The 15,038-nt window shown below is 26.1% G+C and overlaps 1 protein-coding gene across 3 annotated transcripts in view; it reads right to left on the bottom strand.

The window, feature by feature from the left end:
* LOC119605139 (receptor-type guanylate cyclase Gyc76C-like) overlaps positions 1–15,038 on the bottom strand; it is a 76,872-nt gene that overhangs the window by 27,446 nt on the left and 34,388 nt on the right. For all 3 annotated transcript variants that reach the window (XM_037958106.1, XM_037958104.1, XM_037958105.1), the window contains one exon: positions 4,454–4,541. The gene's annotated coding sequence lies outside the window, so the exon portion shown is untranslated. The remainder of the gene's footprint in view (positions 1–4,453; positions 4,542–15,038) is intronic.

The following is a 15,038-nucleotide window of genomic DNA, read 5'->3' as shown; positions in this document are numbered from 1 at the left end:
TTCTTTATAAAGGTGGGTGTGTAAACCGGAAATTTAAATTTAAATACAAATGTAAACGAATCGAAGTGAAATAGTTAAAAGAAGTTTTTTTTTACACAACAACACACTATAAACTATATTGATAAAAAATATGGCAAATAATGAAACATACACAAACATTTTACTGTGTAATAAATGTATTACTTTACATTATTTACGTACATACATACATATAAATGAAATGAAAATTTATAGCTTAATAACTGAACTTGACACCAAACAACAATAATAAAAATAACCACATGAGTGTATGTTTATAACGAGACACATACATTCATATGTATATGTATGTGTATTTTTTCTGCGTTTTTCACTAACACCAACAAATGAGCAAGAGTTTTTCCTTTTTGCTTTTCTCAAACTATACTACAATGTATAGCATTTCGTTTTGAAAAATAAACCACTAATCAACCTGGAGATTTTGCGTAGTCTACTTGTTATTGATACTTTTAATAAAAAAGATTAATTAATAAAAATATTTTATTTGTTGTTTAAAGTTAGGTGAGAATTTAATTAAATTTTAAACATCATACCAAACCAAGCATCAATCGTTGACAATTCAGGCGTAATAGTTTAATGACGTCTTTTGTTTGTTTCTTAAGCGCTTTATTTAAAAGAAATTTATCATTTACTAAGAAATTGAAAGGGGAAATTTTGTTTAAGATAAACATGATTTAATAAGAGCTTAAACTTTTTTTTAAATTTTTGATGTTAAAATACAATACAGTTTTAAAAACAGTTTGTCACTTCGACATCGTTTTGAGATTGAATTTATTAAAATGCAAAAAAAAAAAATTGTATAATTTCATAGCAATATTGTGTGTCTATAGACCAGACTAGAGTCTTGTCTATAGACCAGACTAGAGTCTTGTCTTGTCTATATAGAATAGAATTTTGCCTATAGAGCAGACTAGAGCGTTGTCTATAGACCATTCTAGAGTCTTGTCTATAGACCAGACTAGAGTATTGTCTATAAACCAAACTAAAGTTTGTCTACAGACCAGACTAGAGTATTGTCCACAAAGTCTTGTCTATAGACCAGACTAGAGTCTTGTCTATAGACCAAACTAGAGTATTGACTATAGACCAGACCAGAGTCTTGTCTATAGAGCAGGCTAGAGTCTTGTCTATAGACCAGACTAGAGTATTGTCTATAGACCAGACTAGAGTCTTGTCTATATACTAGAATAGAAACTTGTCTATAGAGCAGACTATAGACCAGGCTGTAGTCTTGTCTATAGACCAGACTGGAGTCTTGTCTATAGACCAGACTAGAGTCTTGTCTATAGACCAGACTAGAGTCTTGTCTATAGACCAGACTAGAGTATTGTCTATAGAGTCTTGTCTATAAACCAAACTAAAGTTTGTCTACAGACCAGACTAGAGTATTGTCCACAAAGTCTTGTCTATAGACCAGACTAGAGTCTTGTCTATAGACCAAACTAGAGTATTGACTATAGACCAGACCAGAGTCTTGTCTATAGACCAGGCTAGAGTCTCGTCTATAGACCAGACTAGAGTATTGTCTATAGACCAGACTAGAGTCTTGTCTATATACTAGAATAGAAACTTGTCTATAGAGCAGACTATAGACCAGACTAGAGTCTCATCTATAGACCAGAATAGAGTCTCATCTATAGACCAAGCTAGAGTCTTATCTATAGACCAGACTAGAGTCTCATCTATTGACCAGACTAGAGTCTCGTCTATAAACCAGACTAGAGTCTCGTCTACAAACCAGACTAGAGTATCGTCTATAGACCAGGCTAGAGTCTCATCTATACACCAGACTAGAGTCTCATCTATAGACCAGACTAGAGACTTGTCTATAGATCAGACTAGAGTGTCGTCTAAAGAACTAACTAGAGTCTCGTCTGTAGAGCAGACTAAAGTCTCGTTTGTATGTAAACCAGCCTTGAGTCTCGTCTAAAGTCTCGTCTTCAAGTCAGACTTAAATCTAGTCCACATACAAAACTTTAGTCTAGACTACTGTTTATTTACTATTTGATTCAAGCGAATAAACAAAATCTTTAAACTTCGACTTTATTATCAAAAGTAAATAAATAACCATAAAGTATTTGTCAACTCAAGTGTAAATTCCATTATAATTAATTTTCACATAGAAATTTATACATACAAAATATGTCATTAATTATGGCAATATGTTCTAACTAATTAAATGAACATATGTTTAATACTAATACACAGAAGAGTGATAAAATCTAAATACATACATACACACATATGTCTGAAATATGTAAATAATGTTTATCTAATAAAATCTAATGAAAACCTGTTGTAAAGGAAATTTAATCCTTTTCCTGCACGCTGTACTTAAAATATTATCATACTGAGAAATTAATTTATTTTATACCAATAAAAGGACCAAAAACCACATGTAGATATGTTTTTGTGATATATTTGTTAATAAAATTAAACATAAAACATTGGAAAATAATTTTATTTAATAAATATAAATATAATAACAAATAAATAATGTAATTGGTACAATTTGTATTAAAAACATAAATTAATTAATATTTATTAATAAAATTGTTCAACAATTAACAAAAACTGTTTAACATAACAATTATTATATTTAAAATCATAACAAATATTTAATGGTTATTTTTTTCCTTGTATGTTCATACACATATATGTATGTATGTATGTATATTTTTTTCATTTATTTGTTTATTTTTATTTATAAAAAAAAGAACTGTACAGCTGTCTATGACAAATGACTTTCAATTTGTAAAGTTAATAATAGAAAAAAATATGGCGAAAAAAAAATTTATTATTACTAATAATAAAAAAGTAATAATACACAAGTGATTGTATAATTAAAACAAAACATTTATTAATTGACCATTGAAAGCTTTAAATAATTAAAACTAACAAAATACGTGTGATAATACAAACACATTTTTTATATACAAATGTATTCAATAAAAGACATTTTAACTATTAAAAATAAAACTATTAAAATTGTCTGGTAGCGGCTTAAATGTGTAATTATGGTAATTTTTTTAAATAAATTCTATTATCAAGATAGATTACAATTTAATATGCAGATGTTATTTTTTTAAAAAAACAATTTAAATAGAATATTTAAGCTATAGTTTTACTACATTACTCTTTCAAATAGTTAGTTAAATTTATGCAAATAATACTAATTATGGAAAATGCTTTAAATTTGTCAAACTTTTAACAAGAAATATTTTATTTGATGTTCATATTAAACAAAACTTTTCTTTGGTTACGTTAAGTATATTTGTTTAAAAACAATTAATTAAAACTAATCATATCATCGATGATCAATTGTGTTTGATTAAATCATTAATAAATTAGTTTTAAACATTGTTTCGAATAAAACTAATTTCAATAACAATATCAGCGATAAACTTAAATACATAAACGATCATTAATTAACATAAACCACCGTTTTGTAAAAGTTTATTTAAACTTGTTATATGTATATTTGTTGTTTTGACATTTATAATATCTACATATTTGAGAGGAATATTTAATATATGTATGTTACACAGAGGGAAAAAAAGACATTTTAATATTATACACGCCTGGTACCAAATTGACACCAAAGTGTTTAAAATTTTTTAATAAAAATCCGTTGTAAAAGTATGTACGGATAGTTGTCAAATCAACATCAGAAAAATAAAAAATACGCGACAACAAACAAATAATAATGTGATACCAAAGTGACAACGATTCGTTGTCGAAATCACAACGATGCATTGCCGAAATGACACAAAGCGTAATCGAAATGACAACAATGCGTTGTTGCAATGACAACAATTCGTAGTTGCAATGACAACTATGCGTTGTTAAAATTATAATGGTCGTTGTCAAAATGATGTTATTTAAATTTTTTATGGCAAGCTCACTTTTGACAACGGATTTTATCAATTTCAGTACTTTTCTACCGGTTTTTTCCTCTGTGTATTTATTAACTTTAACTAGCTAATTATTTTATAACAAATTAAATAGAAGTGTTGATTTTCAAATTAAATTTTTGCGCAAATAATTTCAAATTCAGACATTTTTATTATGTATTTAAATAAATAAAATAAATAATTTTCCAAATAATAAACATTCAAATAATTTATTATTATTTGATTATATTCAAACATTTTCCTAAAATATGTATTTAAGCACAAATGTTATATTTATGCATAATTCCAATAAATTTAAATATTTTTTTAAAATTTTTTTCAATGCTTCTATCTGTGCAGTTTTTGTGCCAAAAATCAACAACAAAATCTCATTTAAATTAACAATATCAAATTTATATATATTTTCTTCTATATTGACTAAACTGTTTTTGTATATGTTAACGAAAATGACATTTTGTGTGGTAGTGATAAAAAAATTATCCTGGTTTTTATTTACTTACATGGTGTTATTGTGATGATTGAAGCGTTTGTCGTGTTTTTAATTTTGTAAAAAACCAATATACCACTACTGATTTCATTTATCCATAACTGAAAATAGACAAAAAAAAAATGAGATATATTAAATAAATATAATAAAAAAAGACAATTTTTTATAGGAAAAATTGAAAAGCTATTGTTGTCGTTAAAAAAATTGTAATTAACTTATAAAAATAAATTAATTAATATGAAATATTTGGTAAACTTATAAGTAGATTTTTAAGGGTATTCTTTGGAAACCATATAAATAAAGTTTTTATAAAAGGTTCTTTTTATGTTTATGATACTATTTTTTTAACAAATATTTTAAATCTTTGTTAAATTTATAATAGTATTTATTTAATATGAACTACTATTTTCAAAAAACGTAGTTTAATAATATTCTTATATAATTTTTAAAAATTTTAATTTTGAATAAAAGTAAATTAGATACAAAATTTTCAGAAAGTGGTGAAAGAACTCGATGATGACATTGGAGGTAAGTATTTGTCACTTTCGCTTACAAGTAGGGAGTTAGGTAAGTACTTACTGCTATTGACTGCAGATAAGAAATGAAGTAGTTTCGATGTTGAGAAAAAATAAAGTATCATACCCTTTAGCAGAATTTATTAGAATAAAATGTGATTCATTTCTTTAATTTTTGGATGAAATATGAATTTTTTGAAAGTTGCTTTATATAGAGGCTGTGGGGAAATATGGATCGATTCTTTATCTTTAATCTTTTCTTTCCAAGTAATTTCTCATCAGTAAATAAACATTAGTTTTTATAATTAAAATTTAAATTTATTCTATCATACCAAAATAAACCTACAAATGACCTTTAACACTTATATTTATGTAAATATATGCATAAAGTTTTCATTAAATTTCATTGTAAATGCCACTCATACGGAAGTTCTTCAAATAAATTTATTTAATGTTAATATTTACTATTAATTCTGATTAACTCCATATCATCAGCATTATCATAATGATCAGATTGTACAACAGAATAAGTTATTATTACAATATGATAAATTATCCTAGTATTAAACTGATTTTTGGACACAGACAGGTCATAACTTAAGATTTTGAACAAAACAGATATTCATATGTCTAGGAATTTTATGGTCTACTAACATACATATATGCAAAGAAATTCCATATAAAGTAATGTGAATCCTTAATAAATATGTGCAGTAGTATCAATGTATAAATATTTTTATACTGATAACAAAACCCAGCAGCACATGAATGTAACTCAAACCTAACACAGCAAATTGGATTTTAGATTGGAAATATATATTTGACTTAAAATTTCTCTTTAAAACTACAGGGTAACTACCACAAAATGCACAAAGCTATGGCAATCGTCATATATATTCATTTTTCATTTACTTGCTGGAACTTTTAATGACATGAAACCAAAGTCATTGTTACTCCATCAATCATTAAAAGTGAAAATGAATTTTATATAAAAGGAACAAAACATAGATTGAATATTTCCGACATACAAAAAGAGCATAATAAAAGGATTCTATAACCAGTTTAATACTGTTGAGAAAATAATTGAAATTTTCAACTAGAAAAAATCTTAAATTTGAATTGAAATCTTAATTAAATTTATTTAAATAAATCTTAAATTTCATAGAATTTTCCTTTTTCATGCAATTTGTAGGTGTAATAGTAAGATGTAGTTAGAAACAGGCATAAGTAAATATTTTAAGTGTTAATAGAATGTTCATGATTGTTATAAACACACTCTTGTCGTCCGTAGTAAGTATACTTGAGTACAATATGTATTCATATTATACATATTTATTCCATTGTTTGTATATCAGTCACAGCACACAAAAGATTATAAACTAATTCACGTAGAGCCACTAATAAAGGCATTTTGTTTTTTGTTCTAAAAATAGATTTATATTTTTTTATTATTATTTTTATTATTAAATATTTTTGTAAAATAATTTTCAAGATTATTTCATATGTTTTCTCTCTCTCTCTTTGATCCGCTCTACCTCTTTAGAGCATTTTTAATTTATAATTGTAATAAATTATAATTTAATATAGTACTGTTTAATGCAAGTAAATAATAAAATTAAATTTAATAAATTGCTTTAACATCCTGTTGAAACAATAAAAACATAATTATTATTTAAAAAGTAATGCATTCTTTCATAGGAAAATGTTAATTATGTTATTATTGTAATAATAGTTAAGTAGAGTTATTAAAATGTATCGTATTATTCAAATTCACATATTGAACATTTATATTTCGGCAATGTAATAATAGTACAAAAAATACTACTTTTTGAGAAAAGTAGTATAGTGATGACATTGGAGGCAAGTACTTACTACGATCGTTTACTAATAGGCAGTTAGACAAGTACTTATAATGATTGCCTGCAAGTAAGGTGTTAAATAGTCAGTTAATTAGTAAGTTAGTTAGTTTAGTTAGTTAGTTAGTTAGTAAGTTAGTTAGTAAGTTAGTTAGTAAGTTAGTTCGTTAGTTAGTTAGTTAGTTAGTTAGTTAGTTTGTTAGTCAGTTAGTTAGTTAGTTAGTTAGTTAGTTAGTTAGTTAGTTAGTTAGTTAGTTAGTTAGTTAGTTAGTTAGTTAGTTAGTTAGTTAGTTAGTTAGTTAGTTAGTTAGTTAGTTAGTTAGTAGTTAGTTAGTTAGTTAGTTAGTTAGTTAGTTAGTTAGTTAGTTAAGTTAGTTAGTTAGTTAGTTAGTTAGTTAGTTAGTTAGTTAGTTAGTTAGTTAGTTAGTTAGTTAGTTAGTTAGTTAGTTAGTTAGTTAGTTAGTTAGTTAGTTAGTTAGTTAGTTAGTTAGTTAGTTAGTTAGTTAGTTAGTTAGTTAGTTAGTTAGTTAGTTAGTTAGTTAGTTAGTTAGTTAGTTAGTTAGTTAGTTAGTTAGTTAGTTAGTTAGTTAGTTAGTTAGTTAGTTAGTTAGTAGTTAGTTAGTTAGTTAGTTAGTTAGTTAGTTAGTTAGTTAGTTAGTTAGTTAGTTAGTTAGTTAGTTAGTTAGTTAGTAGTTAGTTAGTTAGTTAGTTAGTTAGTTAGTTAGTTAGTTAGTTAGTTAGTTAGTTAGTTAGTTAGTTAGTTAGTTAGTTAGTTAGTTAGTTAGTTAGTTAGTTAGTTAGTTAGTTAGTTAGTTAGTTAGTTAGTTAGTTAGTTAGTTAGTTAGTTAGTTAGTTAGTTAGTTAGTTAGTTAGTTAGTTAGTTAGTTAGTTAGTTAGTTAGTTAGTTAGTTAGTTAGTTAGAAAGAAAGAAAGGAGGATGGATATACCAGTACCTCAGGTGGGAATTGAACCCTTTATCTCCGGTCTACCACACTAAAACACTAACCTATCTCAGCCCACAAGGCCTTCGCCTACGAGGATACGTTTACTACATACAAGTTTCCATAAAAAATTAAAATTTAAAATTAATGTTTCTATATAAAACAATATCCGAAACAATATACATATATGTAAGGCTAAAAGGTAAGTTTTTAAGTCATTATTACACTCCTTCTAAGTAATGCAGACGGTTTGTAGTAGTCATTGAAAAGTAGGTTTGCGAATAAGTACCTACAAGTCATTATCATGTTTTTGCTGGGTATGGCTAATACAGCTGAAAATTATAAAAGCTTTTAAATTAAAGTGAAATATTGCAAAAATTTTCAAATTTTCTTTACCACAAAAACATAAAATTTATACGCAACGTACACATTCTTAACACATTCACAAGCTAACCCCCAAAAAAGGCATAACTTCTTAATTACCATTACAATAAAATTGCGTTAAAATATGCACGTTCCCATAAATTTTCTCAACAATTAAGGCAACAACAAAACTGTTAATGGAAAATTGCAAGGTAAACAGTTTTCGAACATTAAAACAAACAACGAACTAACTGTTGTAAAATACAAAGAAAATATCGAGCAATATAAAATATATACATATATATACTTATACACACAAGGCATAAATAAACATGCTTATAAAGTCCTTTAAGTGAAAAAGAGAAAAACAAATAAATATTCAGCAAAGAATGAAAACAATTTGCTGAAAAACAATAGAATACGAAAAAAAAACGATTCATAATGTCAAGTAATAGTCTCGAGTGTTTAATATAAAGAAAATTTTTATATATAAAATACAAACATATTTCTACAACTCTAGTAGGGCCTTTAGTAAAACTTATGGCAACTAACAGGGGATAAAAGCTTTAAGGGAATACTTTCGAAATTTTTATTTACTTGACAAACAGCAGTAAACTATAAATGAAGACAAGCCCAAATTCTTACGATATCTTTTTCATTAAATACTTTACCTACAAAATAGTTTGATAATAAACTAACTAATAACAACAATTGTTATAAATTATAAGAAATGTCCCTGAAAAAAACCCAACAAATAAAGAAGTGAAATAAAAAAGTATAAAACAAAAACTTAAACCCACTTAAGAGAAAACCCTCTAATAGTTTTATAGTTCAATATCAAATAAAAATTTAGTTTTTCTTAAACACAAAAGAAAAACAATAGAATGAGAAAAAAAAATTATTATGCACAAGTTTTGAAATAAAACTTTCTTAGAATAAATTAAAATATATTTAATTTAGTTTTCAATAGACAAACATTTTGTTCAAAAATGAAAAAAAAACTCAACTTACAACTAAAACAACAATTGAATTTCTTACCAAGTAAATTTAAGACAAACATATGCATTACTACCAGTTTAAAACAGGAACATCAAAATGCGTAGCAAGATAAAGTGTATAAATTGCACAAATTAAAGTCATTTAACTTACAATACAGTCACAGTGTAAAAACTATTTCATAAACTTCCTACACTAACACATAGATACAAGCTCACAAAGAACTACACATGTGAGCTCAGAGGAAAGAGTGAGTGTTTGCAAAACTAAAAACCTGTATGCTTAACTACACTTCCGGTGTAATTCCCACTAAATATTCTAAGCAACGTTCTCAATTTTCCATTAACACTTATTTAAAGGTACACATTCATAACGAGACGAAACAGCTTATAATTTTATTAGCTAACCCAGCGAATAATTACTTAATAACATACTATGAATTCAGGCATAGAATTCCATAATTATAAACCAAAAGCTACCATAACACTGTAATGACTTTGACTTCAGTTACCCGCATACAACACTTATATAAGACATTACCTTAAAATCACTTAAATAACTAGTTACAAGTAAGGATTATCACGAAAAGTCTGATTATGGCATGTTAAAAGGCCTCAGAAGTCGAAAAAAAATGTATTCCTTAGGACATCAGTAAACTATTTATGAATTCTATTTTTAGTCGAACATTTTGTAAACCTAACATTTTGGTGTAAATAAATTCATTAACAACTAAAACTATCTGCTGGGTTACATCAGGTAATATCGACCTACATACATGTTAAACTTTTTACTATTTTCACGTTAAATTTCTTGTGGTTTCAAAGAGTAATTTTAAGTTTTTGTTTATAATAAAACAGGATAAATTACAAGTAATAAAAAGTGATTAAACATTTAATACATCAAAGTGTATACTCATCAAGAATTCAGAGTAATTCATTACGTTCACGAATGTTAATGTAATGTAAGATAGAGTAGAGTAAATACACTAATGTACTAGTCTACTGTAAGTTGGACTACAGTACATTACTCAGTAATTGAAAGAACTGATTAGAGTAAAGTAATAGAGTTTAGCGAATTCTCATCAAGAATTCAAAGGAATTCATTTCGTTCACGAACGTTACTAAAATAGAGTAGAGTAGAGTTGGACTAGAAAACATTAATCTGTAATTGGAGGAAGTGAAGAGTATTTGGAAGTAGAGAAGAGTACAGTTAGAATTCAACGAATTCTCATCAAGAATTAAAAGGAATTCATTACTTTCGCGAACGTTACTCTAATGTAAGATAGAGTAGAGTAAACAACACTAATATACTTATCTACTGTGTACAGTACATTACTCTGTAATTAAAAGAAGTGAATAAACTTGATTAGTGAAGAGCAGGCAAGAGTACAATTAGAGTTCAGCGAATTCTCCTCAAGAATTGAACGGAATTCATTACGTTCACAAAAGTTGCTGTAATGTAAGATAGAGTAGAGTAAAGTACACTTAAATACTTCTCTGCTGTAAGTTGAACTAAAGTACATTACACTGTAATTGAAATAACTGAAAAGAATAGAGTTCAGCGAATTATCATCAAGAATTCAAAGGAATTCATTATGTTCGCGAACGTTACTGTTAGAGTAAAGTACACTAATATACTTCTCTACTATAAGTTAAACTAAAGTATATTGTTCTGTAATTGAAATAACTGATTAGAATTGAGTAGTAGTAGAGAAGAGTAGAGTAGAGTTGAGTAGAGTAAAGCAGATTCCAATTGAGATGATTTTTAAGAGTACGCTAAACTAATTCTAAGTTAGTGTAAAGTTAGTTTAGAGTTCAAAAAAATAGCATATTGATCGGTTTGCTGATTTGGTAGGAAATTGTTCATGAGTATTTCCTAAGTTTTTCTTTTCATAAACTTGGCTGTCATTTCTATGCAAGTTGTCTATATAATTTTAGTTTATAAACAATATTGCATCCATAATAAGTACATTAGATGCCTTACCCGTTACTTTTTAATCCTTACAGAGTAGAAAAACTAAAACAAAACACATTTATGACAGACTGAAAAACTATCACTTAATGTAAATACGCAGTTCTGCTATAATTATGAAATCACTTTCGTTTTAATATTTAAGAGCATTTAAAATATGTTTTTAAGTTGTGTTGCATAAACAATTGTATAATGCAAATGTAACAAATCGGATTTATTTAAAAATAAATTATTGTCATTGAAGGCATTAAATTTTTTTATTTTGGAATGTATTCAAGTTTTATTTGTTTACATTTACAGATAAATAAACTAAAAAAGTAGATTTAACTTCTAGTTGCATTTTCCATGAATACTTTATTGTTTTAGATATTTACTTTAAAAATTTCAAACATGCATTTAAAAAGTTTTTCTTCCGTTCAATATAACTTAGAAAAGTTTTAGAAAATTAGTTTCAATGTAAATATTGGCAATAAAATATGTGTGTATTTTTATTAACTCAGCCATAAAGTAAATTATGTTTAAAATTACTTTTTTTCTTTTAATATTACTTATCAAGGAAATTTACATATTTATACCGGTTGTCTTAAGACTTGGTCAAAACTGCTTGACAAGCAGCTTTACTTGTGTGGGTGATATGTTGTTTGCACTTTACTTTATGAGACGTGTGTGACGCATTTATAAAAAGAATATATAGCGAGTACAGAGTACTGCCCTTCAGGGAGCTAATTTCAACTTGATATAAGGTTTGACACTAAACACCAACACCTATTTACTCAACAAAAAATTTTGCTCCAAAGAGGGCAAAAAATGCAACATTTTTGCCCTTAATGGATATTTTGCACTTTTATATGCACATTACATTTATTTGCTAAGAAAATTATGTTTCCGTTGCTCTCTCTTGCTTTGATTTTAGTCTATGGCCTTTCAAAGTTCAACACTTTTTTCTGTTTTCAAATTATGTATAATGAAAGACTGCATTATTAAAGCAAACAAATATAAAATAATAAAAATTTTCCACTCGGAATTATATAAATAAAACTTTATTTTTTGTACCGCTTAGACGCTCTATAAAACTTTTATTTTTTCGGTGTTTTTAGCAATTTGTTTATCAACTTTTTTTCTTGTGTATATTAAGGTGTAGCACTATTATATTTTTATAACTTTTGCTATTTATTGCTAAATAACATTAAGCAAAATTTAAAAAATTTAAACTGAAAACAATATTATAAAACTTGGTTAAAAATAAACTTCAATGTTATTTCGAAAAAATTTTTTTATATAAAAATTATAACGATTACGAAGTGTTTGTCTAAATTTAGACAAAGTTTAAATTTAATTTATCTAGACAGATCTTAAAAAAACACAAGTTGATACTAGCAGGTGCGTGCTGCTACATTTTAACCTGCAAAATCATTATGTTCCGATTATCTCGTTTGTTATCTCTTCTAGTACTCGGGTAGTACAAGTATTTGTGTTCAAGATAATTTTCTTATTTAATTTTTGCTTCATACTTTATAATTAAATATACTTGTTTAAATGGGGCTCTGTAATTTAATTTATGTTTTAAATTTAGTTAAAAATTTACTTTGAGGGTGTGAAGTAAATATCTAGAGGAAATAAATTTTGGCAGTTTTATAAATTTATACCTTTGGTAGAGGAGTAATTTATTTGCTGACATTGGTTGAGCTTTATCAGTATCAATAAATTGTTTTTTTTTTTTTTTGTTTTTAGGAGTCCCGCCTTTAATTGAATAACTATAATTGTATATACAAACACATACACCAAAAAATACTAACACTCAAACTGCTATAAATAATATTATGTTAATGTGTAGCTGTGTGTGAATTATTGGTTAGGAAAATGAGAAAATAATAAGCAATCTATGTACAATATGTGTATCTATCTACTCGTATGCAATATTTGTTTTTCACCAACATCATCATCGTTGTCATAAATAAATACCCACATAACGATATCTAACGCTTTAAAGAGGAAGCAACTAGGCCAGTTAAGCAAAAGGCCTTATTTCTAAAAGGTTTCTCAAAACAGCAAAAGTTAAAGTGAAAAGAAAAAAGATTAGATCTTCTTAAAAAACTCTTTCTTAAAACTACTTTAAATATATACGGCTGTATTTATAAAAACTTATTTTAGGTTTATTAAACAATTTTAGGCAAAATTCAGGAAAATCGTATTTATAAACGTGAAATAGCTTAAAACACCTTCAATAAACCATTGACAATTAGAAGAATTTTATTGTAGGCTCGACCCTTCTTTAAGCCAACAATAAGTTGATTTTTAACAATTTTTTTCTCAGATAAAGATTTTTCCGGTAATTTTAGGTTGATTGCGAAAACTAATTATGGTTTCTTTTAAAATAAAATCTAAAAATTCTAATTTTAACGTTTACAAATTTGTAAATAAAATCCCAGAAAAATTTTAAACGATTATATTTTGAGGAAAAAACTCAAATCTAGGCATTATTGGATTAATGCATGAATATTTGACAATATTCCAATTGTCCAGCACTATTTTTAGGCAATTTGGAAGTGCCCGTCTGTCAACCAAATGATGGACAAAATCATTTGATTTGGCTTTTTCAAAGTTTGTTGGTTAAATATAATGCCATAAAGTAATTAACCATGTAAATTATATTGATTAGTGTTATACTAATGCAAAATATATTCGCCGGCATTAAAATTAGTCAAATATCAAAGAAATTTATCAATATTTGCAAAAATTTATCAAAAATTACAAGGAAAATAAGTAAAAATAAGAAAATGTGTCATAGTGATGTATATTTTGTCGCAAAATATCCGTTATTCGGATACTTTTAATAATAATTAGAAATTATATGTTATATTTATACATCTGAACTAAATAGACATTTATTAAAGCCATATATATATATTTATTTTTCTTAAAAGTTTGTTTTTATTGTCAAAAATCTATTATAAACAAAAATATGAAATTAAGAAAACCGAATCAACGAATATTTTATCCTAATTGTACGCAACACTAACACATAAAATGACAGCCATATTGTACAGTGCTGCCAACTTAAACATAAATCAGCACAATAGTTAATATACGTTTATTATTTGTTTATGAATATCACAATTTTATAATTGGTTTTTAAGGCTAAAGTGTGCTTTAACTATTGAGTGCATTAAAAGCAAAAAAAGATTTTTTTATAAATACAAGCGATAAACTTTTCTTAAAAGGCCTTTAAACTCCAAGGCCTTAAAAATTCTACCTTAATTTGCAGATTCCTATATGTGTGTATAACGTCAGTAAATTATTTGATAAGTCAGAATTTATTTTATTTATGTGAAAATATACAAAAAAAGAATCCTTATCTATAACGCGAATTTAATGTGTTTTAAGATAAGAATCATTTTTGTTTTATCTTGTTTTAATACAATTCTCTTGTATCTCTACGAAACCAAAAATAAAATACAAAAAATGAACATAATACAAGAATTGACTATAGATAAATGGTTTTAGCAAATGTTTCTATATAATTATTTATGTATGAGATATTAACTACTTTAACAGTTAATTATGATTAAATGTGACTATTTCTAGTGGTATGCCATTAAAAATCTAATTGGACATTTTGTGAACTTAAGTTATGTAGATATTACTTGCGTAAGTAGTTCTTATTAGTGACGACAACAAAGTTATTTTGCACTAAATTTTATTTTTTATTGATTAAATTTTATTGTTGTGTAATTTATGTAGCAATAAACTTAACGAACAGAGTTATCTTTCAACGAGAAACTTGTTTTTAATATCCTTTTATTGAGTTCCCAGTACAGAACAAATTGTCAATTAATAGAGAATATATCCAGCACTTTCTATATGTTTTACAAATTAAACTTTTAAACAATTATGCTATAGAGTAATTACAATTTGAATATTTTTATAAGGTCGCATATTTTTCCAAATGAGTACGA

This window comes from Lucilia sericata, unplaced genomic scaffold (genome assembly GCF_015586225.1).
Source record: "Lucilia sericata isolate MDLA Ls3-8-SP2 unplaced genomic scaffold, ASM1558622v1 Contig000460F_arrow, whole genome shotgun sequence".
Taxonomy (NCBI): Eukaryota; Metazoa; Arthropoda; class Insecta; order Diptera; family Calliphoridae; genus Lucilia; species Lucilia sericata.
Note: the sequence above shows the minus strand (reverse complement) of the source record. Positions and strands in the feature narration are given on the sequence as shown.